This window comes from Spermophilus citellus (genome assembly GCF_964194105.1).
Source record: "Spermophilus citellus genome assembly, chromosome: 9".
Classification (NCBI taxonomy): Eukaryota; Metazoa; Chordata; class Mammalia; order Rodentia; family Sciuridae; genus Spermophilus; species Spermophilus citellus.
Window position 1 is genome coordinate 64,966,597 of NC_138191.1, and position 24,146 is coordinate 64,990,742.

Here is a 24,146-nt window from a genome sequence, read left to right on the forward strand (position 1 = left end):
TAATTACCATCAGCTTCTTCTGGAACTCCAGCTTGTCATCCTTGAAGGAGTGCTCCATGAAGACTTCGATGGCTTCCCTCTCACAGGCTGCGTGCACCTCCAGCAGCTCCTGGAGTGTGTCTGTGGGGAACTGCACCCGCTAGGCCATCTGCTCACTGTAGTGGTTGGCTGCCTTCTGCACAGCTGCTGAGTTCTCACGCTGGGCCAGAGTGGTCACTGCATTCTCCAAACAAGGCACCATTCCGCTGTTGATGGCATTCACATAGGTCTCCACCAAACTCCCCAGCCCTGAATAAGGCCGAGAATAGGTATGCATGTCAAGTTCTCACTCAATAGGATACAAGAGTCTGAGACTGTTTTTAAAATCACACATAACACCATGGACTGATTATTAATTCCCACCATGAAGGTGATTGAACTAGGAGGTGGTGCCTTCTGTGAAGTGATTAGAGACAATGGGGGAACAGTTCTCATGAACAGAATTAGTATGTTACAGGAGACCCCAGAGAGCTAAATTGCCCCTTCTACCATGTGAGGTCACAGCAAGAACTCAGCAATCTGCAACCTGGAAGAGTTCTCAAAGACTCTACCGTGTTGGCACCCTGATCTTGGAGTTCCCAGCCTACAAAACCTGGAGAAAAAAAATGTATGTTGTTTCATACTCCCAGTTTAAGGTATTTTTAAATAATAGTCCAAAGGACAAAGATAAACAAACACATGCTTTGCATACTTTTTCTATCAGCACATACAATTTCACACCTTTTCTTCATTCTATTACTCACTGGGACTTAACAGTTTAAAATATTGAATACCAACCTTCATCTAAAATCTGATTTAGATGATTATGACCCAGTTATCCCACTTCTTGGTGTTAATCCAAGAGTACTAAAATCAGCATACTATAGCAATACAGCCACCTCAATATTTATAGTAGCAAAATTCACAACACCCAAATTATGGAATCAAACCAGGTATCCTTCAATTAATAAATGGGATAAGAAATTATGGTGTATATATACCTATTGTGGCTAAATACAACTCCATATATACAATGGAGTTGTATTTAGCCACAAAAAAATAAATAAAATTATATCATTTGTTGGTAAATTCATGGAAATGGAGAACATCATGCTAACTGAAATAAGTCAGTCTCATAAAATCAAGAGTCAAATGTTTTCTTTTATATGGGGAAGCTAGGGCAAAATAAAGAAATGAAAGAGAGGGGATTAAATATATAAAAATATAGAGAAGATCATGGAATAGAAGAAGGAAATTGAGAGGGAGAGAAAAGAGATGGGAAATAGAGAAATGTGGAATGAATTTTTTAAAATCATGCTAAGTACATTCATAAATATACCACAGGGAATCTCACTTTTATATATAAATAGAAAGAATTAATCAAATATAAATAAATAGGTGAGTGATAGGAAGATCAGTGGAGAAGAGGAAGGAGAATGGGGGAAGGGAGGAGGGAAGAGAAGAAGGGCAGACATGAACTGAAATTGAACTCCATGCATGTGTGATTTTGTTGGGAGGAACCCAACTACTATACTAACTATAATGTTCTAAAAAGTTTTAAAGATATGGTCTGAGATCTTTACAAAGCTGAGTTTTAAATGGTTACGGTGATGAAAGCAACTGAACCATGAAAATCAATGTGGACAAGGGACTAAAGGAGGTAGGATCTAGGCAGGTTCCTCAAGCCCACATCCCATTAGTAAGGAATTGTGATTATTTACAAATACCATAATATTGTGATTCTTCTTTCTCTTTTGAAAGATAAAAATAAAATAAAATAATCATGGTTGTTCAGGAAAAAAAGAAACTATTTTTTGTTTACATACCTGAAGAGAAAAGTAGGATAAACAGATAGACTAAGGAGGTAGGGGAATCCAAAAATCATTTATTTCTAATTATCAAGCATTCAAAGGATTTTCAGGGCCTCATAAGCTAACATTTATTTTGGACTGGTTTAAACTGCCAGATAGTCTCCCTTTTCACAGGACCTCCCATGAAAAGACAATGCAGTCTGTTTTTGACCCTATCACTTCTATTTCATCCAAGATGGGTCCCTTCATATATGTAGGAACTGTCCATACCAGTGATGTTTGAAGTTTTGGAAAATAAAATAAATAATAGGATTTTGTAAATCCTATGACATGAACACTTACACATTTTCATGTGGTATATGAATATTGATAAATAGTCTATATGCTTCTGTATAAAAATAAATAAAAAACTGAATAGCATGTACTATGATTCAACAAATATTAGACCACACAGAAGTTTCATTTAAGAAAAGTAAACTCACGATCCCTAGTGACTTTGACTCCTTCCCTGAGGGTCTTGATCTTTGCGTGGGTTAAGATGTGAGAACGGAAATTTTTTGATTGTTCCTGGAATTCAGGATTTAGTTGATTTTCCAACACGTCCTCAATATGAGCTAGGAGCTCCTTTTCGTATTTTGGCCGGTCAAAGACAAAACACTTCCAGTTGGGAAAGAAACGCCTAATACAATCCCTTGATGTGTTAGTATTTTTCGCTTTATCATTATCACCTGAGGAAGAGGAAAAGCAGAGTCACCCTGAGCACAAACTAGGGACAAGGCATCTCAAGCATATCATGACTTGGAATTATTGTTCATTGGAATCTTCTTAAAGATCCAATTTTATATATTCATTCAATGGCTTAGTGCAAATCAAATTCATATCAGTGATGCATCTCTGTAAATGAATTGTGGGAGGCATGTGCCAAGGAATAAAAAAAAAAAAAGAAAAACTTGGGTTGATATCCACTGAACCAAGATCAGCACCTGGCTTATAAGAATTTCAGGAGTGATTTGATTGGTAGATGGTTACATATCAATTTCTGGTCTGATAGTACTGATAGTGGAAGTCCAACTGTAAGACTGAATGAAGAGGAGCCACAAATAAAGATAGTAGAGCAATAACTAAAATAAGACAGATGACACATTGTTAAGGAAAACTGTAATCACTGTTATTCACACAACAAATAGGATTATGTAGTTTGGGTATAAACTCTAAAGAATATAAACTCTCAAAATGTAAGATATATAATTTGTCTCTACTTAATAAATTCATGGGTTTTATCAGACACTCACCCACCTAAATGCAATACATTAGAATAATTTATTAACTGAGAACAGTATCATCATAGGTGTTAATATGAAGAGAATGACATGGTAGGGAAACAAATGAAGGCTCTGGCAGACAGTAGAAATATTGAAAAAGTTTGGAAGGGACTGTTGAGGCCTATTTGGAGTGTAAAGTTGCTTTTATGGAAGACATAACTAGCCATTCTCTTAAAAGTTAATACATGTCTGTTATGGTTTGGATGTGAGGTGTCCCCCAAAAATTCATGAGTGAGACAATGCAAGAAGTTTCAGAGGAGAAATGATTGGTTTACGAGAGCCTTAATCTATCAGTGATTTAATCACCTAATGGAGTTGAGGCAGGCGTCATGTGGCTGAAGGCAGGTGATGTGTGGCTGGAGGAAGTAGGCATTGGGGGCGTGGCTTTGGGGTATATATTTGTATCTGGCAAGTGGAGTCTCTCTCTCAGCTTCCTGATCATCATGTAAGCTGCGTTCCACTTTCACACTCTTCTGCCATGATGTTCTGCCTAAGACCTCTGAAACCGTGAGTCCTCAAATAAACTTTTCCTCATTTATAATTGTTCTGGTCAGGACCTTTAGTCACTGCAGTGAAAAAGCTGACTAAAACAATGTCTGAAAGGAGAATAAATAAAACTGAACAAAGTAGGTTCTGCGTTGTAATTCTATGACTAACAATTAACTAGTACATTGTTTTTCTCATTGTTTTTCCACAAAAAAAAAAAAAAAAAAAAAAAAGGAGAAGCAAAAGAAAGAGCAATGCCAGGTATCTGGAAAGGTTTAGTGCCTGACATAAGCTAAATGCTAAAGTACAAATTATTTTAAGTGAAAATTGGTTTGGAATAACTTTGTACACATTCATGCCCTACTATCACTGGGTGAGTTAACTCTAGTCATTAGAACTTATCAAAGAGTAATAACCAACAACCCCAGTCATTTCTGTAGACCTGAGCTAGTCTGAAGTACAATGCAACCCCAGAGATGATGGACAATGTTTATCAAATATCATCCTTTACTAGACCTTACTAGACAGCTCCCGACCCACATCATGCTCACATACCTGGACTCATCCTCAAGGCATTCTCCAGGTACTCGTCTTCTGTGATGGGGTGACCATGTAGGTTCAGCTCCAGAGTGAAATCCCGTACAGTCCAAACAAAGTCTGGAAAGAAACTCACAAATTCTGTGGAATCTTCTACTCCATCAAGTCTCTGGGAAAACTTCACCCTGATTAGTTCTGTGAGTTCTGTCACATAACTAGGACTTGGCTAAGGAAAAGGAGCGGCCAGGCACAATTTCCTTGTTCCCCTTAAAAAATTATTACGAATGCTCTCCCTTCCCCTGGGTCCTCTCTGACCTACCAAAGGCAACTCAGCCACTGGAGGAAGGATTCAGCTTGGTTTCCATTCCCTCCACAATTTCTCAATAAACTAGAAAGGATACTGCATCTTCTCCAAGGCATCATTGTTGATGGTGCCCATGCTGTTGTACACCAACATGCTGCTCAGAAGCACAGCCAGGACAAAGATCCACGTGTCATTCTTAGGGTCACCCTGGAAAACATGTGAAAACAAGCACTGAATGATCTTTTCCTTCAATGTTCATTCAGGTTTTGTTGTTGTTGTTGTTGTTGTTGTTGTTCAGTTATTTTTCATTTGTTATTACAGACAGCACAGTGTTGACACAAAGAAAATAAAACATGAAAACAAAATTAAATCTCAGCTTTGGCAATGAAATTTCTGTGACCCCTGTTTCCTCATCTATGGAAGTATTCTAACAATACTTTCTTCAAATGATCCTTCTTTTTCTGAATGAGATGAAATAAGAAAATACAGGTTGAAAAAACAGAGTCCAATATGCAACTAGTTGCTTAGTAGTAAGAGACCAAGTCTCACTTAACAATAAGAGGGCCACATAATACATGCTGTGCTAATCACCACTGAGCACTTAAGTCAAATCCACAGAGCATATATATATATATGTGTGAGCTACTAAAAAATGTTGCTCACCTTGTTTATTTGGTGAAAAACATACTTAAGCACAGCAAGTTTTACAATCTATGTGATTATCTAATAATGCATTAATTTAAAAACAACGACAAACAAGGATAATAACATAATTAAAGCGTTTACATATTAGTAATGGATCTAAAGTAAAAAGAACAGTTATTATATTGAATAAAAATAATGAAAGTGTCAATGAGAACAAAAGTTACTGAAAGTAGGAAATGACTGTATGTGACATAGAATATAACTGGAAATTACATCTGAATGCTGAAGTTTTTATAAAATGTGGACATAACAAAAGGGTATGCAAAATAGAAATACTTGCAGAAGCCAAATCAACATTAGAATTAAATAAGCATAGAGTTCTTAGGTCTGACTGTCTCAGAGCCAAGGGTAGATACAGAAGATGTGACTTCAAAGCTAGCTCTGTGGCAAGATGGTGAGAGCCTTGAAGAGGCAAAGCTGCTTTTGTGTTGACTGAATCACTGAAGCCAGCAGTCAGTTGTAGTAAAACTCTGATATGTTTTATTACCTGCTTGAGGAAATGAAAATCCTGAAATTCAAATCCAGAATATGGGAATTTGGAAAAGAAAAAAAAATATTATGAATATACTGCATTTCCCAAATTCTAATTATTTAAGAAGTAAATTGACTGAGATCAGAACAAGTTGGACTTAGAGAAACAACAATAGGTTTTGGCACCAAGACCGTATCTTTGGTATGTTGTTTTATAAGTAAGGACAGAATATCTGCTTAAACTTGGGAGTAAATGAACCCTACAGAAATATAGATCTTGTTTCTAATTTAATCTCTAAATAGGGAAGGAGGAAAAGAGGGAGAGACAGATACAGAAATAGACATGGTGTCTTAATTGCACTCTAACGTAAGAATAGGCAAACTAAAACCTGAATTAAAAGACCTCCTGCCTGTTGGTGTCTCTTAGTCTGCTTTCTAGGAAATTCACCTGGTTCACTCACACCCAAGCAGTGATCACATGGTATTCTAGTTGACTTATACACACCATCTCCTCAACAGAGTTGAAGGCTCTGAGAGAGCAGGACCTTTACCTCATCAAGAGTACTTGCCCAAGACCCTATATCTCAGCTTCTCCATAAAGACTTACTAAAATGAATGAAACTGTTCAATTCACTTCTCAGGAATACAATTTTACCTAACGTATCACATTATATGGTATAAATTCAAAGAGATCGAAGTAAGTCTCATTCCATAGAGTAGCATTTGGGGATTTCAGGAATGAAATACATAAGTTGAAGTAAAAAGTATCATGGAAAGCTAAGAAAAAATACCAGAATAAAAAATATCTGTCTGAGCTTCTTCCTCACCTTTTGCACATCTCCCAGGCCCTCAGTGTCCAAAAGAACCAGACTGTGGTTTGGCTTGTTGGGGTGGGGCATACACCACATCCAGATGCCCTTGGTTTCAGATTGCACTGTGGATCCCAGAGGAAAGCCTGCAAGCGAAGAGCAGATATTCAGGAACCTCCTGAACTACAGAATCGCACTTGTAGGATCATAAGAGCCGGTGATACGAGACACTACTTCTCTGATTTTATATATTTACATGTATGTTTCATATATTTATAAAGTATAAGCATGTATATCCATATGTATATGTGTGTGAATATTTGTTTTTAGTGGGTGTGGATATGTTGTTGCATATAGTATATTTATGTTTTACAATAATACTTATTGCAATGAAAAAAAAAGATGATGCTTCTCTGTTCTTTGAGGATATCCAACTTAAGTGTCACATAAACACCCCATATTTTTCTCTGTCAGCTTCTCCCACATTTTAAAGTTTGGTTTGTTCATAATTTCTAATTCCTCTTCCCATTGTAAGAAAATGTGCCTTCCTGTTGGTGTGGCCCACCAGTGCACTGGATGAAAGAAGTTACACTACACACAAAGATGCTTTGATTCTTAGCTGTCCAACCACCCTGACTTCAAAAGGAAGTTAAGCTAGTGATGGTATTGTAATTAGATCAAGCCCTTTTAATCATCTGAGGAATAAACAAAGAAATTTAGTCAACAATTACTTATTAAGTAACTATTATTTTCCAGGTACTATCGATAAGTTAAAGCTCCAGGAGATACAATAGGACTGAATGAGGCTGAAATACCCGCCCTTCTGAGGCTAAAGCCTGTGAGTACCTTGAAAAGATGGAGATGGAGACTCAGAGATAGAAAGAAACCAAGAGTGTGTGGTATAGAGATAATAAGAAAGGAAAGTGTTTTTAGGAGCAAGCTGGTGAAACAGGAGAAGTGATGCTAAGCAAGGGTCTGGGATGGATAAAAAGAAACATTTTGAATCAGAAAAGACAGGGTCATTGGTATATATTGAAAGAGAAAGAGCAATTCAGTGGAATGTTGGGTTTTAAGAAAATAGAGGAGTTGATTGAAAAGTGGGAAGAAAGTAGAAAAAGGAAATTGAGACAATATAATTTTGCTTGTGATAGAGTTTTAAAAAAACACAGTGATATGGAAGCCATAATGAGATACAGAATTCAGAGAAAGCATCAAGTTAATAAGAATAAGATAGTGGAAAAAGGAAAACCACAGGTGGGTGAAGGTCATTGTAAGAGCTCAGGTCCTAAGCTGCTAGAAATGAAGGATATCCCTTTTACAGGAAGCTGAAATGACAGATGTAAATCAAAGCATTGGACACATTGACAAGGCTGCAATTTTGCTGGAAAGAATTAGATTTGTTGGAGAGGAGATTCAGAATCTCCCTCCTTGTTACCCTGAAGATGCAGTGACAGATAGAGCTGGATTGAAGTAAATAGCCCTGCCGAGGGACCTCACTCACCAAGGTTTTCTCCAGCAAGACGGTTCATCAAGTAAGACTTTCCTGTGCGATAAGGCCCTACAATAGCCACAACCACTACAGGCTGAGAAATCTTGCGAAGAATCTTCAAGGCTTTCTGGTTCACCCTTAGCTGCTCATTGTTGTTTTCTACCAGACACACTGGGACCAACATAATTGGTCCAGACGTCATGGCGATCTACAAAAATAAAAGGGCCTCCCTGTAGAAACAAGATCGCAAATTAGTTCCCCCAACCCCTGAAGTTTAATCAAACATGTTATGACAGGAGGGAGCTCAGAGGATTTCCATATTTTTCTATGGCACAAAATGTAGGATATCATTTGCATAGGGCTTCCTCTACTAAAAATCTGAAGTTAAAAGTAAAATGAAAAAATCTGAAGTAATGAAGTAGTGGTTTTACTTCCATAATAAAAATAAAATTCAAGCAATGTTTATCATGCATTGACAGTCTATACAAAGCTGTCACGTAGGTGTTACATACCTGAGCTCATTGATGTTTACAGGAGTTTTGAAATTTAACACTATTTATACTCACTTTGCATATGTACAAGATGAAGTTCAGAAAGACTGAGGAGTTTGCTTCATCATATCTAGTGAATAGTGGGAGTCCCAACGTTTGAAGCCAGGAATGTCACTTCCCTACACCATGCTTTGTGACCACTCATTCTGGCAGAATGATCTTTGTCAACAACATTGCTTCCTGTGCTCCTTAATCAGTATCATACAGGGGCTTTCCATTGACACTCCTTTACCAACAGCATGATGCTCTGATCCATTAGGGTGGTGGAGTGGACTCCACTTATTCCTGTAGAGTCAGGCCTGCACACATGAGAGGTCTTGTTCTCTGCTATTTTGTCAACTAAAAATTGGAATAGGAATGAAAATAGAAAAACTATGCTTCCATTTGTAAAACAAAAGCACATAAATGATGTCCAAAATATCACCAGGAATGAATCTAAGAGAAGAAATATCTGAACTTTCATGTAGTCTTAAACTTTCTCTATAATTCAGAATTACTTTGTTTAAAACAAAGATTTAATTAGAGCTTATTAAGCATTAAAAGTACTATAATTGTATGAATCTCTTGGCAAGCATTTATTTAGCTTTGTATATCAGTGGCTTTCTATGATATATCCAATTTTTTTATTGTAATAATATGTAAGAACATTCTGTTGAAGTCACTCAAATATATTTATATTTTAAATGCTACATATTTAGCATGTATCTATGACTTTCAAAAATTTTCAGCTCTACAGTTTACTACTGCTACAGTTTGTACATTGAATGTGTCTCAAAGGCCCATGTGTTAAAGCTTGGTCCCCAAGGTAGCACTGTGGGGAGATGGTAGAACTTTGAACATGTGATGCCTCATGGTAGGTCTTCAAGTCACTGGGGGTGTGCTTTTGAAAATAACTGCAGATTTCAGCCACTTCCTCTTTTGTCTCTACTGCTTCTTGGCCATAAGGAGGATAGTATTGCTCTGCCACACACTCTTGCTATGATGTGTTATGCTAGTGTCATCATAGACCCAAATAAATGAAACCAATTGACATTGACTGGAAGCTCCAAAACTGTGAGCCAAAAGAAACCTTTTCTCTTGTGTGCTGATCATCTCAGATCTGTGTTATAGTACTGGAAAGCTGACTAACACATCTACCCATGTAACTTGTGCAAAGAGCTTAAGCTAGCTGGGTGTCAAGGAATGAAAACAAAACACATTCATCATTTTATGAGGGTTACAGGTTAAAAAAAAAATTCTTCCTACCTCAAGTTTGTTTTGAGATTTAAATGGAATGATGTAACCTTTATTGTAACATTATTTAATCAACAGATTGTTGGTTTTGATAAAATTAATCTCCATTTGTGCACAATATGCAAAATGCATTCTATTGTAAATTTAATTAATTAATTAATTTTTAGAAAGATGAATCTGCAAAAACTACCATGAAGATTGGTCTACCAGATAATGTATTTCAAAATATTCTGTAAATGCAAGTTAAAGAGACATACAGTGTAAAATAAATTTTTCATTGGAATGAGACATTAGTAGGCTGAAAACATTGTTTTTGTTTATGTTTATTTTGTTAGAACCTTTAGGCTCTATGAATATGGAAAATAAGAACTCCTTTTGGCCACATTAGAATTCTGGATTTGCTTTCCTTTTTTCAAGGAGCAGATTAAGGGGACTGCAAAATTATATGAATTTGATTGCAGAACTTATTTATAAAAACCAGGCCTGTCATGCCTCTATTATTAAAGAACCACAAATTGTAGCTTCACATTATCAGAATAATGTTTTTCACTCTTTCTCAGAAAGTCTTTTTCAAAATGTAAGACAGAAGAGTATCACTCAGAGTGGTTGTAAAACCCAGATTCCCAAACTTAAGAATCAATGTATGGCCAGGCATGGTGGCACACACCTATAATCCCAGTAGCTTGGTAGGCTGAGGCAGGAGGATCATGAGTTCAAAGCCAACTTCAGCAACACCAAAGCACTAAGCAATTCCGTGAGACCCTGCCTCTAAATAAAATATAAGAAAGGGAGGGGATGTGGCTCAGTGGTTGAGTGAGTGCCCCTGAATTTGATTCTGCGTTCCCACCCCCGAAAAAGAAACAATGTGTGTAAAAAAGTCACCACACATGGGGTACATACACATTGATACACATTGGATTACCTTAGATTAATCCTGATATCCCTAAAGAAAATAAATCTATGGAAAAGAAAAAGAAAAACCTCAGCTTTGACTACAGAGCTATTATTTGACCTAAAGGGAATAGATGTAGTAGGTACTTATTTTTTCCACCAGTATAAATAAGAAACAATCTTTTCCAATGATAAGAGTGATAAAATACTAGGGACAAACTCTTTTTTCTCTGTATTTGCAAACCACCATCTTTGTGAGGGATGCTATTTGATCAGGAAGGTCCTTGAGGAAAACTAAAATTTTCCTTTTTTCCATTTTCTCAATTGTGGTAGAATTAACAACATAAAACCTTGTTAAACGTACAGCTCAGTGGTTTCAAATATCTTTATGTCGTTTTTGCACCAAAACCTCTATCCATCTACAAGATGGTTTTCATTTTGCACAACTAATACTCTGTATCCATTAAACAATATAATCCTACATCTCTGTTACCCATCCCTAGGCTACTACATTCTATTTTCTGTCTCTATGATTTTATAATACTTGAAGTTTCAAAATAGTTCAAATAAGGAATCACCAACTATCCTTTTGTGACTGGCAAATAAACCACTTGGCACAATGACCTCAAGCTTTATTCATATTTGTAATATATGTCAGAATATTCTTCATTTAAAAGGCTAAATAATATTCTATCAAATACATATACCACAATTTGCTTATTAATTCATGCATAATTATGAATAACTAGTGGCTTCTATGTTTTACACATTACAAATAATTCTGCTTTGAACACTGGTGAGCAAATGTCTCTTTGAGACCCTGCTTTCAATACTTGTGGGAATATAATCACAAGTGGAATTGATGAATTATATGATAATTACATTTTTTAATTTTCTAAGGAACCATCATTATCATTATTCACAGCAGTTATACCCTTTCACATTCCCACCAAGAGCTCAGAAGCATTTCAGTTTCTCCATATTCCTCTCAACACTGGTTATTGTGTATATGTGTGTTTGTCTCCCTTTATTAACTTTTATTATTAATTTACTTATTTCATTTGCAGGGTGAGGGGTGGGGGTGGGGATTGTACCCAGGACTTCACTCATGATAGGCAAGTGCTCTATCATTGAGCTACATCCCTAATCTATGTGAATAACCTTCCTACTGAGTATAAGGTGGTTTCTCATGGTAGTATTGATTTATGTTTTCATAATAATTTGTAATCCCGGGTATCTTTTCATGTTCTCATTGTATATTTGTATATTGTCTTTGGAGAAATGTTAATTCAAATACACTGCCATTTTTGCTTCAGTTTAGTTTTGCACTACTGGATTTAGAAGTTCACTATATAGTTTGAATATTAATCCTTAATTAGATATACTATTTACAAATATTGTTTCCCATTCTCTAGGTTGCCTATTTATCTTATGTCTTCTTTTATTTCTTTCAGTAATATTTTGTTGTGTTTTTTATTTCAATTTTTTAAGCCATTGTAAATGAAATTGTATTTTTAAAATTTCCTTGTGCAGTATATTCATTGTTAATATACAGGAGTGCATCTAATATTTGAGTGTTGATTTGATAGCCTGCCACTTTACATAAATTTTTATGAAATTACCAGAGTTTTCTACATCTCATTACTTAGGAACAGAAAAGTTTAATTTTTCCTTTCCAATTTGGGTGTCTTTTCTTTCTTTTTCTTGCTTATTTTCTCTAGCTAGTTCTTCCCAGTACTATGTTGGAAAGAAGTAAAAAAAGAGAGCATCCTTGTTTTATTCCTGATCTTAGGGGAGGAGTCTCCCATCTGTTACTTCCAAACTAGCAGTGAGACTAGCTTTTAGACTAATAACAACTAAAGCTAGCAACTGCACCCTGCAATCCAGGCCATCAGACTATCTTCTCCCTCACTTCCCCATTTCTCATATGCCACTTTAAATCAGAAATGAAGGGACTTAAGCTCAAGACTAAATTATATGTAAAAGAAAGTCCTTGAATAAGCATTTCTGCTCTCTCTCTGTGCAGGGCAGTGTGATCCAAAAAAACTGCCAATTGTTGTCCACTCATCTTGTTCCCTTTCTTCCACCCAATTTTCTGTTGTTATTTTATAGAAGATGTAAACATACTGAGGATGTTTTTGTTTTGTTTTGTTTCATTCTCACAAAGGAAAACAGAGTGAAAAACTGAACTTGAAAGTGAAAATAATTTTTGTGTTTGGTTGCTTGGATGACACATTGAGAGAAACCACAAGTTTAAACCATTTAGTAATTGTTTTCATTAGCTTTTTCACCACTGTGACCAAAAGATCTGACAAAAACAACTTTAGAGGAGGAAAAGTTTGATTGGCATTCCCAATTTCAAAAGGTCTCAGTCCTTTAGATAGCCAACAGCATTGCTCTGGAACTCAGTGAGGCAGAACATTATAGCAGAAAAGGATGCAGGAGGAAAGCAGCACAGGTCATGATACTAGGTAGCAAAGAGCAACCTCTGCTCACCAGCAACAAACCCATAGGCACGTCCCAAGTGACCTATCTTCTCCACCCTACCTGCATACAGATACCACTCAGTTAATCCATTCAGTTGGATTAATGCACTAATTAGGTTAGAGCTCTCATAACCCAATTATTTACCTCTAACCTTTCTTGTATTATCTCACACATGAGCTTTTAGGGGACACCATATAATCCAAACCTTAATAATAATTATTTTAACTGTTGACTGACAGATAATTACAATCTCTTAAGATCAGTATTTTCTCTTAAAGATCATCTTTCTCACTGTTTTCTCAGTGGTCAACAGAGTACAGTCAGGAAACATTAGAGAATGGGAATGGGAATGGGAAGGAGGAAGCTACTCCACAGCCACCTGTCTACCAGAGTGCTGGATTTTGGTCTCTAGTTAAGGTCAGGGTGAAGAGAATCAAAATCAAAAGTATGTGATTTTTTTCAAGGATTCAACTGTTTGGGGGGCTTTTCATTTCATTTTAACCAAAATGGAAATTGGAGTGAATGGCTGAAGCCAAGTGAACCATCCTCTGTTGCTGCACACCTGGACTTTGATTTCAACACCCTGGGTGTGTCCCTTCTCCCCAGTTGGCCTAGGGATCCTTGATCTCCACAATAAATATAGAACAGCAGGCAAGAATGTCACCACAGTGACCAAAGACTAGAGCATTTCAACATCCTACCTCAGTGGTACTTTTTAGTAGGGTAAGGATTGATGTTTATTTTAAATTTTTACTTGCTCATCTCTTGCTCACATGTGCTCTCTCTCTCTCTCTCTCTCTCTCTCTCTCTCTCTCTCTTCTTGTTATTATTATCTAGTGTTATCAGCACTTTTCATTAAGACTAAAATCATACATGTGTATGTTGTCTCCAACTTTACATTCCAAATTCATTCCTATTATTTCCAAGCTTATTCTACCAATTTTTTCACTAGAGTAAATCTAGACAATGGGAACCTGGAATTTATATATTTGGGGTGTTTTATTTAAGTAAACATGACAAAATATTAATTCAAAAGTGATTACTGGGGCTGTGGGTGTTGGTTCATTGTTAGAGGACTAGAGTGTTAGGCTCTGGGTTCAATTCTTAGCACACACACACACAAAAGTGATTATCTATTGAAAATTAACAGAGTCAGAACCATGAACAATTAAAAGCTAACAAATGCACCAGATGTGGTGGTACACATCTGTAATCCCAGTGGCTTGGGAGACTGACACAGAAAGATCACAAGTTTGAAGTCAGCCTCATCAATTAAGCAAGTCCCTAAGCAACTTAGTGAGACCCTATCTCAAAAAATAAAAAGGGTTGAGAATGTGGCTCAGTGATTAAGTGCTCCTGAGCTCAATCTCCAGTACAGGAAAAAAAAATGCTGACAAATGCTGCAAATATCATCTCTACTTATTGTTTTTGATCTTTAATTAAGGCACTTCCTCTCATATTTAAGTTTCAGTATGAGCAATCATTCAGAAAACAATGTAGTAATTTAAATCATTTTACTATGTTAAACTATAGGAAAAAATCATATGTAATCAAATTATATAAGATTATATATTACATTACATTACATCTTTTGCTATACATGCTGCCTTCTGAATGCATATAACTAGGCACTGGGTTATTAGAATTGCTGTCAACTTAGTTTCATTGGGTATTTTTCTTTGCCTCGAAAGTTTTATGTTGCTAGAAAAGTCATCAAGAGTATCCACCCCATTTTCATATTTGAATAGAATGGAATCTTTGACAATAACATGACAGAAACTAAGTACCAACAGCTAGATGTCCATTTGCATAGCATCATCAAAATAAATTGCTAAAATAACAGTTATTCACAACTATTTCTTGAATACAGTACAAGAATGAATTTCAAAGTGAATTTTTCAAAACCCCTCATTTTCTTCACTATGTTATGCAACGCTATAGATAGTGTTTTTATTGGAATACTTGTGGTTTTATGGCTCATTTCTAGCACTTCCTAACTTCCCAGTTAAAATTTACTATTGTTTGTGAAATTAGTTGGTCAATTTTCATGAATTGTCTTTACTTTTTTTTTTATTTTTTAACTGAGCAATGCTATTTTTTTCTTCAATACTTAGATGACATATAATCATTCAGTCAATAGCAATGTGGGGCCTATTGCTATTGAATACTTAAAGATGAACAAAACAAGTTTCTTCCTTCAGCCAGTCTGTCTTGATAGGAAAAAAATATTGTAAACTATAGCAAGAAGCAATGGATGTTAAAATGTTGATTCAAATAAGGTGTGGTCTCTACCCAAGTAATAGTTTTAGTTGTAAGCATTATAGATGGCTTCACAGAAGAGACATTTCTATTGGATCTAAAAATTGGAGTTCTGCAAAACGATTTTGGAGAAAATATATTTTAGAACAGGAGATCCACCATGGTAGGAGCTAAAGCTGGGAAACAGCCTGGGTCCAATGCAGCCAGTGGAACAGGCTTACTGAGGATGAAGTAGAAAAGTAATTGGGGACCCCAGTCTTGGGCTTTGTTGCACACACAGGAAGAGACTTTCAAGACTACTAGGTACTCAGCTGTGTTGGAGTTCCTTCTTTCTGATAGGAGGAAGAAACAGAGAATAAGGTTATGGCATTGTTGACACAGATTGCTTAAAGAGCTATTGATACAACTTGAAAGATATGTTTAACCCTTCCACCTTAGACATGAGTGGAAGCTTTGCTTCACATGGTCATTCAGAGATTCAGATTCCTGCCTCCCCCTTGTTTCCTACATACTAAAGCACTGCATTCATCTGCGAGATCAAAGATTGACTTCTACCACATCTGGTATCCTGAGTAAACAGGAACAGAAAAGAGATACTGCTTGAATAATGGCTCAGAGTTCTCTAGATAAGACCTACAGAGTAACATAAAAGTAATTCTGATGAAATCTCATGTATAAATATAATCACCAGGACAACTCAGTTGCAAGAGCAGCTAGAAAAATCCAATTTCTGCCTGGGCTCATCTTATAGTATCAGAAACAGATATTTTTTAAAATCCTGAAAGAAATTGAAACTGCTGATCTAATAAAGTGGACTTAACTTCCTCAGACACAAAGATTGGTGATATAAAGTGAGATATGGGCACCCAAAAAATGGATCAAAGTCAGTCTCTCTCTCTCTCTCTCTCTCTCTCTCTCTCTCTCTCTCTTTCCCCCTCACTCCTGCTCTTATTTTACTTTATTATTTTAACTACTATCTTCTTGGATTTAAAACATTTTTAAATGGGAAAAAATTATCTATTTATTTCAGTCCCTGCCAGTGTAGATCCATATTCAAGGGAGAATGGGGATAATCTCAAGAGAGAGGCCTTTGGGGTAAAGGAAGGAATGCACATTCAAGGGAGAGTGAAGGCTCTCTCCAGAGGGGAGTGCTAATATTTTTAGTGGGTGTGGGGTGCTAATATTTTTAGAGGCCCAGTTCTAGAGACTGGATTAGAGCTGAAACCAGAGTGACCTACATACATTTGTGCCAGTTTTCTCTGCACTCATGGTACAAGGGCATGGCTCAAGGGCATGAGCCAAGGGCATGTGTTCAGGAGTTATGATTTTTCCTGGGCACTTTTCGCATCAGTAGTTCATTTGAGACTCGGTATCTCACCCTTTATTCCCAAATTCCTGTCTCAGAATGGTGAAAGAAGCCTAAGTTCTTAAGCTCATGTGGGGATAATGTGTTTTTATTTAGATTTCTTCTCCAAGAGAAAGAGAACTGAATTCATTCAACCTTTCCCCTTCTTCATTTTTAACTCATTGTTCTGACTATGAGAGGGCTGCTTATCTTTACACACAGTAAATTTACCTATTTGCTCCAATCTAGCACACACGGAAAGTAATTTTAAAGTTGATGATTCAGAACTCTACAAAAAAATACATTTACTAACTAGAGTACATTTTTAGCAGACAGTTCTTTTTTTTTGTCTTTAGACTTATGCACATGATCAGAACACTATATTCCAAAGTTGCTTAGACAACTTCTTCCACTTTTCACTTTCTGAGGTGTGCTCAATTCATTTGTAGCACACTCAGATTCACTCATTACTGTTTCTGTTTCATTTGGGCCTTCTTCATATGTTGGTGTATTCATTAATTTTCAGTATGTGTTTATTTTTGGACTATGTGAAACACCACGGTTCTATAAGTCAGAGCTTTAAGCATAGTGAGACACTGTCTCAAAATAAAAGTCAAAAAGGACTGGGGATGTAGCTCACTGGTAAAGCTTCCCAGATTCAATCCCCAGTACCAAAAAAGGAGAGGGGAAATCAGAGTTTTCAAAAAGATTTAGTTGGAAAAAATGTCACTTCATCTTACCACTGAGAATGTATTAAAAATTACATACATCTAGAATGTATTTATAAATTTTAATACATCTAGAATATATTAGAAATTAAATTTTTTCCATTATTAATGAATTAACTTACTGATTTTTTTGTCAGCATCACAATCCCTGTTACTCAAAGAGTTTGCAATGAAATGAGTAAATTCTTTGAGATACAAACAAATATTTAGCATAAGCACCCAAGTTTTCATTCTTTAACTTGAAAATGTTGGTTACTTCTGACTTGTTCCATTTTAATCAATCAGTCTAGCTTCCCAAGTCTTTCCCCCAGCCCCACCACAAAAAAAGCCTTTAATTTTTCTCTGATCAGAACCCATTTCCTCTTACAATTCTCCACCGAGATTACCACCAAGCTGATAATCTATTCAATTATACAGCATAAGGCATTACACCACGAAATGAGAACCAGTCAGTGACTGGCCCAGAGAAAATGTCTGCACAAGATTTTAAAAGTTCCCAAATTTGGGACAATGGCCTTTTTAGGCAAATTCCAAGTTGTTAAATTTTATCTACCTAGAGCTATGAAAATAATCAATAAAGCAAGATTTCATTTGAATTTTATTAGGTAATTTAAGTGTCAAGAAAGAAATGACAATCTTAAAACCTTCCCAGTTCCCTCTGTGGGCTCCACTTTTGCTGGAGCCAGATTCAACACAGGAAGAGCAGTGGGCACTTAATGGACAGCTGCCTCCTGATATCCCCAGGATTATAAGTGAGCTCCTATCCCACATCTGGCTCAGGAGCAGCCTCTCTTGGGAGATGCTCATTTCAGAAAGAATGAATTCACCTCGTAAACTGTGTCCCAGTCTCACCTGGAGCAAGGATCCTTTAGAGAAGTATCCTTTGGGAAGAAGGCTGCTTTCAGGAGGTGATGAGTGCTGATGAGCTCCTCCCCTTCTGTTTCACCTGTCACTTTGCTTTATAACCTTACTGCGCTGACTTCCTGGGACTTTATAGACTTCTTTCAGTGACCAATGAGGAAACATTTAAATAATAAAGCAAACTATGCAAAAAACTAGGAATAGGAAACTGAAAGTACTGAATTCCAATTCTTCCAGTGGCCCAATGAGGAAATGTTTAAATAAAGCAAACTGCAAAAATCTAGGAAGAGGAAACTGAAAGTACTGAATTTGAAGCATTTGCTCAACAATCATAAAAACAATCACTGAGAGGAAGATTTGACACAATTTCTCAACTAGAATCTTCCAATTGGAAGAGACTGCTTGCAACAATAATATTCATAAATAAACTTCTATACACACAGAGTGTCTCGGATCCAATAGGAAAGTGTTCTCTGGAAAGATAAATTATATTCATTCCCTCCATATAGAAAGAATCTAGACTCATTTGGTATAGTTGTGGGAGACAATAAAGATGTTTTTGGTTTTTGTCTTCCTGGTGAGCAAATAAGATAAGCCTAAATTCTTATTTTGTCCATGTGAAAATATACTTTAAATTATTTCAAGGGACCTTAGTCCTTCCTTTCTGGTGGCTAGAACAAAATACCATAGAGTGTCTGGGTTTGTTTGTGCAATGGGTAATTCTTTCTCATAGTTCTAGAGTCCGGGAAGTTCAAGATCAACTCATTGGCAGATGCAGTGTCTGGTGGGGCCCAACTTCAGATCCACAGATGGTGGCTCCTAGTTACATCTTCATATGGTGGAAGGAAAAAACTCTGTTCTCTTGGGTACAGAGTTAGTGCCCTCAGAAGGGCACTAAATCTCATTCTTGAGGGCTCCACACTCATGGTCTGAACACTTCCCATGGCCTCCCTTGCTAGTACCATCACACTGGGGATCAGGTTTCAACATGTGCATTTTGGGCAACGTAAACAGTCAGTCCATTGCACAGAATAAGTGCTGTGCTATAGCTGTTTAAAACCGATTGAAACTACAGCGATGAGGCGGTCAATGAGCAGATGAATTGGCCTGATCTGAAGTGATCACCTTAATAGCAGATGATTTAGCCCAGGAATCATTGCTCTCTGTAAAAAACGAGAAAGGTTTGAAGAATTTGCAAAGGACATGATAGAAGCAATGACACCACTCAGCTTGAAAGGACATGATTGTTTATGAGAAGAAGCAGGCGCCTGTTCACTTTCATGACCGTGACCTACAAGCCTGTGTAGGTACCACAGTCCTACAAGCCCATGGCAGTTGTGCCATGTTCCAGGGTTTAGAGCTGCTGCCCACTTCCTCTCTCCAGAAAGGAGGCAGCTCTTGATCTCACTTTGAGGCAGAGAACCTGCCTTAGAACCTTCCTAAATCCCCCTTGAGTGAGGCTTTGCTTCACAGAGGGCTCTCACTGGGATTAGGCAGCTTGGTTATATGTTCTTAGTTCCTCCCTCTGAAGGATGTATACTTCTGTGACAGAATGTAATCTGAGACTGAGGAGTCCAGAAGGAGACTGCAATTGTCTCCTCAACTAACCTCTTTCCTCACATTATTTCCAGTTCTGTGGGACAGAGGTCAACTACATTTCTTTATATTTTTAATGATTTCCCAGCCCTAACTTCTACTGCACAACAGGAGAGTTTCCCAAAGGACTGGTTTATTCTGGATTGTTCAAACTCAGCCCAACACATGAGAAGGTGGCACTAGCAAGTTTAGCTGTGGATACAGTCTGAGAATATGCACAAGGGGTTTTAGAAATGGCTAAATACCATGTAGAGGATTGGGTGTGCATTTGTCTTCCTACAAAATTGTTGAGAAGGTATTTGAAATAGATCTGTTGTACCTTCAAAAATTCAACAACTATTTATTAATCTTCAAATGCAGGAGAGATCATTGCTTGGAAAACTATTTGAAATAGATAGATACATACAAACACATATATATGTATGTATTAATACACAAACACACACACACATACACACCACACACACACACAAACCAAACAGATGATAACTTATGCCCTAACTTAACTGAGAGGAGAATAATTACTTTGCTTTTATTGTTATTTACCTCACTCCTGAATCCTCATTATTGTATTATGAAATAGCTACAGTTTAATACCAACTTTTCCTGATTTATGGTTTTGTATTCCACTGATGGTCACGTGTGTTGGGGAGAGGTGATAGGGCACCAGAGCTCTTGGTGCTCTTTGCCCTTGACCAGACCATCCAGATGTGCAGTATTCAGGGCATTCCTCTGATTGACAGAAGCAGGTCCTTGGCGACTGGCTATCCACAGGCCTTCTGCTGCCAGTGGGAAAAGTGTGTGTGTGTGTGTGTGTGTGTGTGTGTGTGTGTGTTATTTGTTTGTTTTCCCCTTTTGTGATGCTGGAAACAGAACACGCATATGCCAGTCACGCTTTCTTTCAATACAGAAACACTCCAGCCCTTGCCAGTGCTTTTGGGGTGGGGAAACTGGAAGGCAACTAAACATTACTTTAAAATCCTGAGGAAAGCAGAGGCATGCTTTTAGGACCTCAGTGAAAGGAGGAAATAAGGAGAGTTCACAATGTTGTCGTCCTGTGGCTCTGTGGACAACATGCAGATCCCTCTTACACTGTGGGTATCCTTTTCAGTGAGAATTTGATCCTCATATAAAATGTATGGTTTATCTACATAGTACAGCAACAGAGCCACATCACTGTTTATAGCAGCACAATTCATGACAGCTAAATTATGGAATCCATCCAGATGTGTCTTGATAGATGAATGGATTAAGAAATACTGATATATATATATATATATATATATATATATATATATATATATATATATATATATATTCCAGTATACACACACACACACACACGGGCAATGGAGTTCTACTCAGCCAAAAAAAAATGAATGAAATTATAGCATTTGCTGGTAAATGGATAGAAATGGAGAATTTTATGCTAAGTGAAATTAGCCAAGCTCAGAAATTCGAAAGTCTAAATTTTTCTCTCATATGTGGAAGCCAGAGTAAAATAAAGAAAATGGGAAGAGAAAGATAACACAAATACAAATTAATAGATAAGCAAAAGAAAGTCTAGTAGAGTAGAGGAAAGAGAATGGGAGAGGGAAGTGAGGACAGGAAGGGAAAGAGGAGGGAAAGAACTGAAACAGATTTCCATGCATGCATGAGTTTGTCAGGAGGAACCCAACTTCTCTGTATCACTACGTAGCTCTAGGAATAATAATAAAAAAATTGAAAAGCTGATTTTCAGAACTAGCCTGGACTGAGAGAAGAACTCTGGTAGGAGAGAGGTTTGCATGATTATGGCATGTATTTACTATGGTAAACCTCATAGTTTTGCTAAGAACTAAAGATAGTGATGTCATTCCTGGGTAGCTACTGTGAGTGGGAAGCTTGAAGAATATAAAGCACACGAGTGTCCAGCCCCTCAGCCATAACAGGCAGAAGTTCTCCACTAATGTGTAGGTACTGGGGTTCAAGTCTCATGCTTTCTAGTTTCCTATTCTCGTGAGCAGACTTTTCCTGTTGATCTGACTTATGCTATTGCTAGTAGTATTAAACGCTTTCATCCTCTCCTGGAAATGTGTCCAGCCATGTGCAATTTTGTTTTGAAGTGTGTTTTTACCATTTTTCAGAATGATTAGTATTACATAACTCCTGCCCCCAGTATTCAAGTTGTTGCAATTATTATTGCTGTAGATGACAGAATTGAAGCCTGCTGTTCACTTTAATACCATATTTAGTTCACAGTTACTGTTTTTTGCTGTTGACAACTGCTGGCTTCATCATTCCTGTTCTGGTGGTAGCTAGTGTTGTAGAAGTCACCATACATGTTGGGTATTTATTTTAATGCTGTTCATTGTTTGCTTTGGATGTTCATACTGTTGGTTTTCCCCTTTTCTGCGAGGTCCTAGGAATCTAAAGGAACACTACAAGTTCATAGGGTACAGACTCTGCTTCTGAACTAAATTCAGCCAAAAAAAAAAAAAAAACTTTGGATCTCGCTCTACACACAAATTAAAAGCACTCAAGATTCAGCTATATCTTATTTAAAAGGATAGAAAAAACAAAACAAAAACTAATGACTAGGCTTCAGGTATGAATACCTAGAAGTGGGCCTTAAGGACCCATATATGGACATCCACTCTTACAACAAAAACAGAAAAGAAGTAACACAAAAGTTGTAGATACCATACCTATGAGAGGGTCTCAAACTAGATCACTCTTGGACATTTTAATAGGAAAAGTCTATGACCTAAAAAGGTCCATATAGAAGAGTAGAGAAGAAATTCATCACAAAAGATGCATAAAACACAATACAGGTATACAAGAAACATGAAAAAAACAAGGTAAAATTATAACTTCTAAAGGTCACAATTCACCAGCAACTGACTCCAAAGGTATCGAAGTGGATGAAGTACCCGATAAAGAATTCAAAAGATAATGTTAGTTCTGCCTATCCATGAACAGGGTATATTTTTCCATCTTCTAAGATCTTCTTCTACTTCTCTCTTTAGGGTTCTGTAGTTTTCATTGTATAAATCTTTCACCTCTTTTGTTGATTCCCAAGTATTTTATTTTATTTTTTTGGAGGATATTGTGAATGGAGTGTTTTTCCTCATTTCCAAGTTTTGTCGCTGATATACAGAAATGCCTTTGATTTATGCATGTTGATTTTATATCCTGCCACTTTGCTGAATTCATTTATTAGTTCTAGTAGTTTCTTTGTAGACCCTTTTGGGTCTTCTAGGTATAGAATCATGTCATCTGCAAATAGTGATAATTTAAGTTCTTCTTGTCTTATTTTTATGCCTTTAATTTCTTTCGTCTGAGATTCCTGGGAAAGCTGGGAATGGAACCACCATTTGACCCTGCTATTGCCCTTCTTGGACTATTCCCTGAAGACCTTAAAAGAGCATGCTACAGGGATACTGCCACATCGATGTTCATAGCAGCACAATTCACAATAGCTAGACTGTGGAACCAACCCAGATGCCCTTCAATAGATGAATGGAAAAAAAAACGTGGCATTTATACACCATGGAATATTATGCAGCACTAAAAAATGACAAAATCATGGAATTTGCAGGGAAATGGATGGCACTAGAGCAGATTATGCTTAGTGAAGCTAGCAAATCCCTAAAAAACAAATACCAAATGTCTTCTTTGATATAATGAGAGCAACTATGATCAGAGTAGGGAGGAAGAGCAGGAAAAAAAGATTAACTTTAAACAGAGACATGAGATGGGAGGGAAAGGGAGAGAAAAGGGAAATTGCATGGAAATGAAGGGAGACCCTCATTGCTATACAAAATTACATATAAGAGGTTGTGAGGGGAATGGGAAAATAAACAAGGAGAGAAATGAATTACAGGAGATGGGGTAGAGAGAGAAGATGGGAGGGGAGGGGAGGGGGGATAGTAGGGGATAGGAAAGGTAGCAGAATACAACAGTTACTAATAGGGCATTATGTAAAATTGTGGATGTGTAACCGATGTGATTCTGCAATCTGCATTTGGGGTAAAAATTGGGAGTTCATAACCCACTTCAATCTAATGTATGAAATATGATATGTCAAGAGCTTTGTAATGTTGTGAACAACCAACAAAAAATAAAATAAAATAAAAATAAATAAATAAATAAAAGAAAAAAAATAATTCAAAAGAATAATTATTAAAATGATCAATAAATTATAAGAAAACAACAACAAAAAAAACAACTGAGTGAGAGTAGATCATGCTGAAGACAACAT

General features: G+C 36.8%; 2 pseudogenes across 2 annotated transcripts in view; both read right to left on the reverse strand.

Moving 5' to 3' along the window:
- The window catches only part of LOC308655522 (guanylate-binding protein 6-like), a 28,397-nt pseudogene extending 17,843 nt beyond the window's left edge, over positions 1-10,554 (reverse strand). Inside the window, exons 1-9 of the transcript XR_014024292.1 lie at positions 8,519-10,554; positions 7,965-8,182; positions 6,482-6,609; positions 4,576-4,685; positions 4,193-4,389; positions 2,312-2,557; positions 529-631; positions 386-432; positions 8-324 (exon numbers count right to left, since the gene is read on the reverse strand). The product of XR_014024292.1 is annotated as a guanylate-binding protein 6-like (transcript). The remainder of the gene's footprint in view (positions 1-7; positions 325-385; positions 433-528; positions 632-2,311; positions 2,558-4,192; positions 4,390-4,575; positions 4,686-6,481; positions 6,610-7,964; positions 8,183-8,518) is intronic.
- Positions 8,703-24,146, reverse strand: part of LOC308655523 (guanylate-binding protein 6-like) — a 57,685-nt pseudogene continuing 42,241 nt past the window's right edge. The window contains exon 9 of the transcript in view: positions 8,703-8,842. The product of the transcript in view is annotated as a guanylate-binding protein 6-like (transcript). The remainder of the gene's footprint in view (positions 8,843-24,146) is intronic.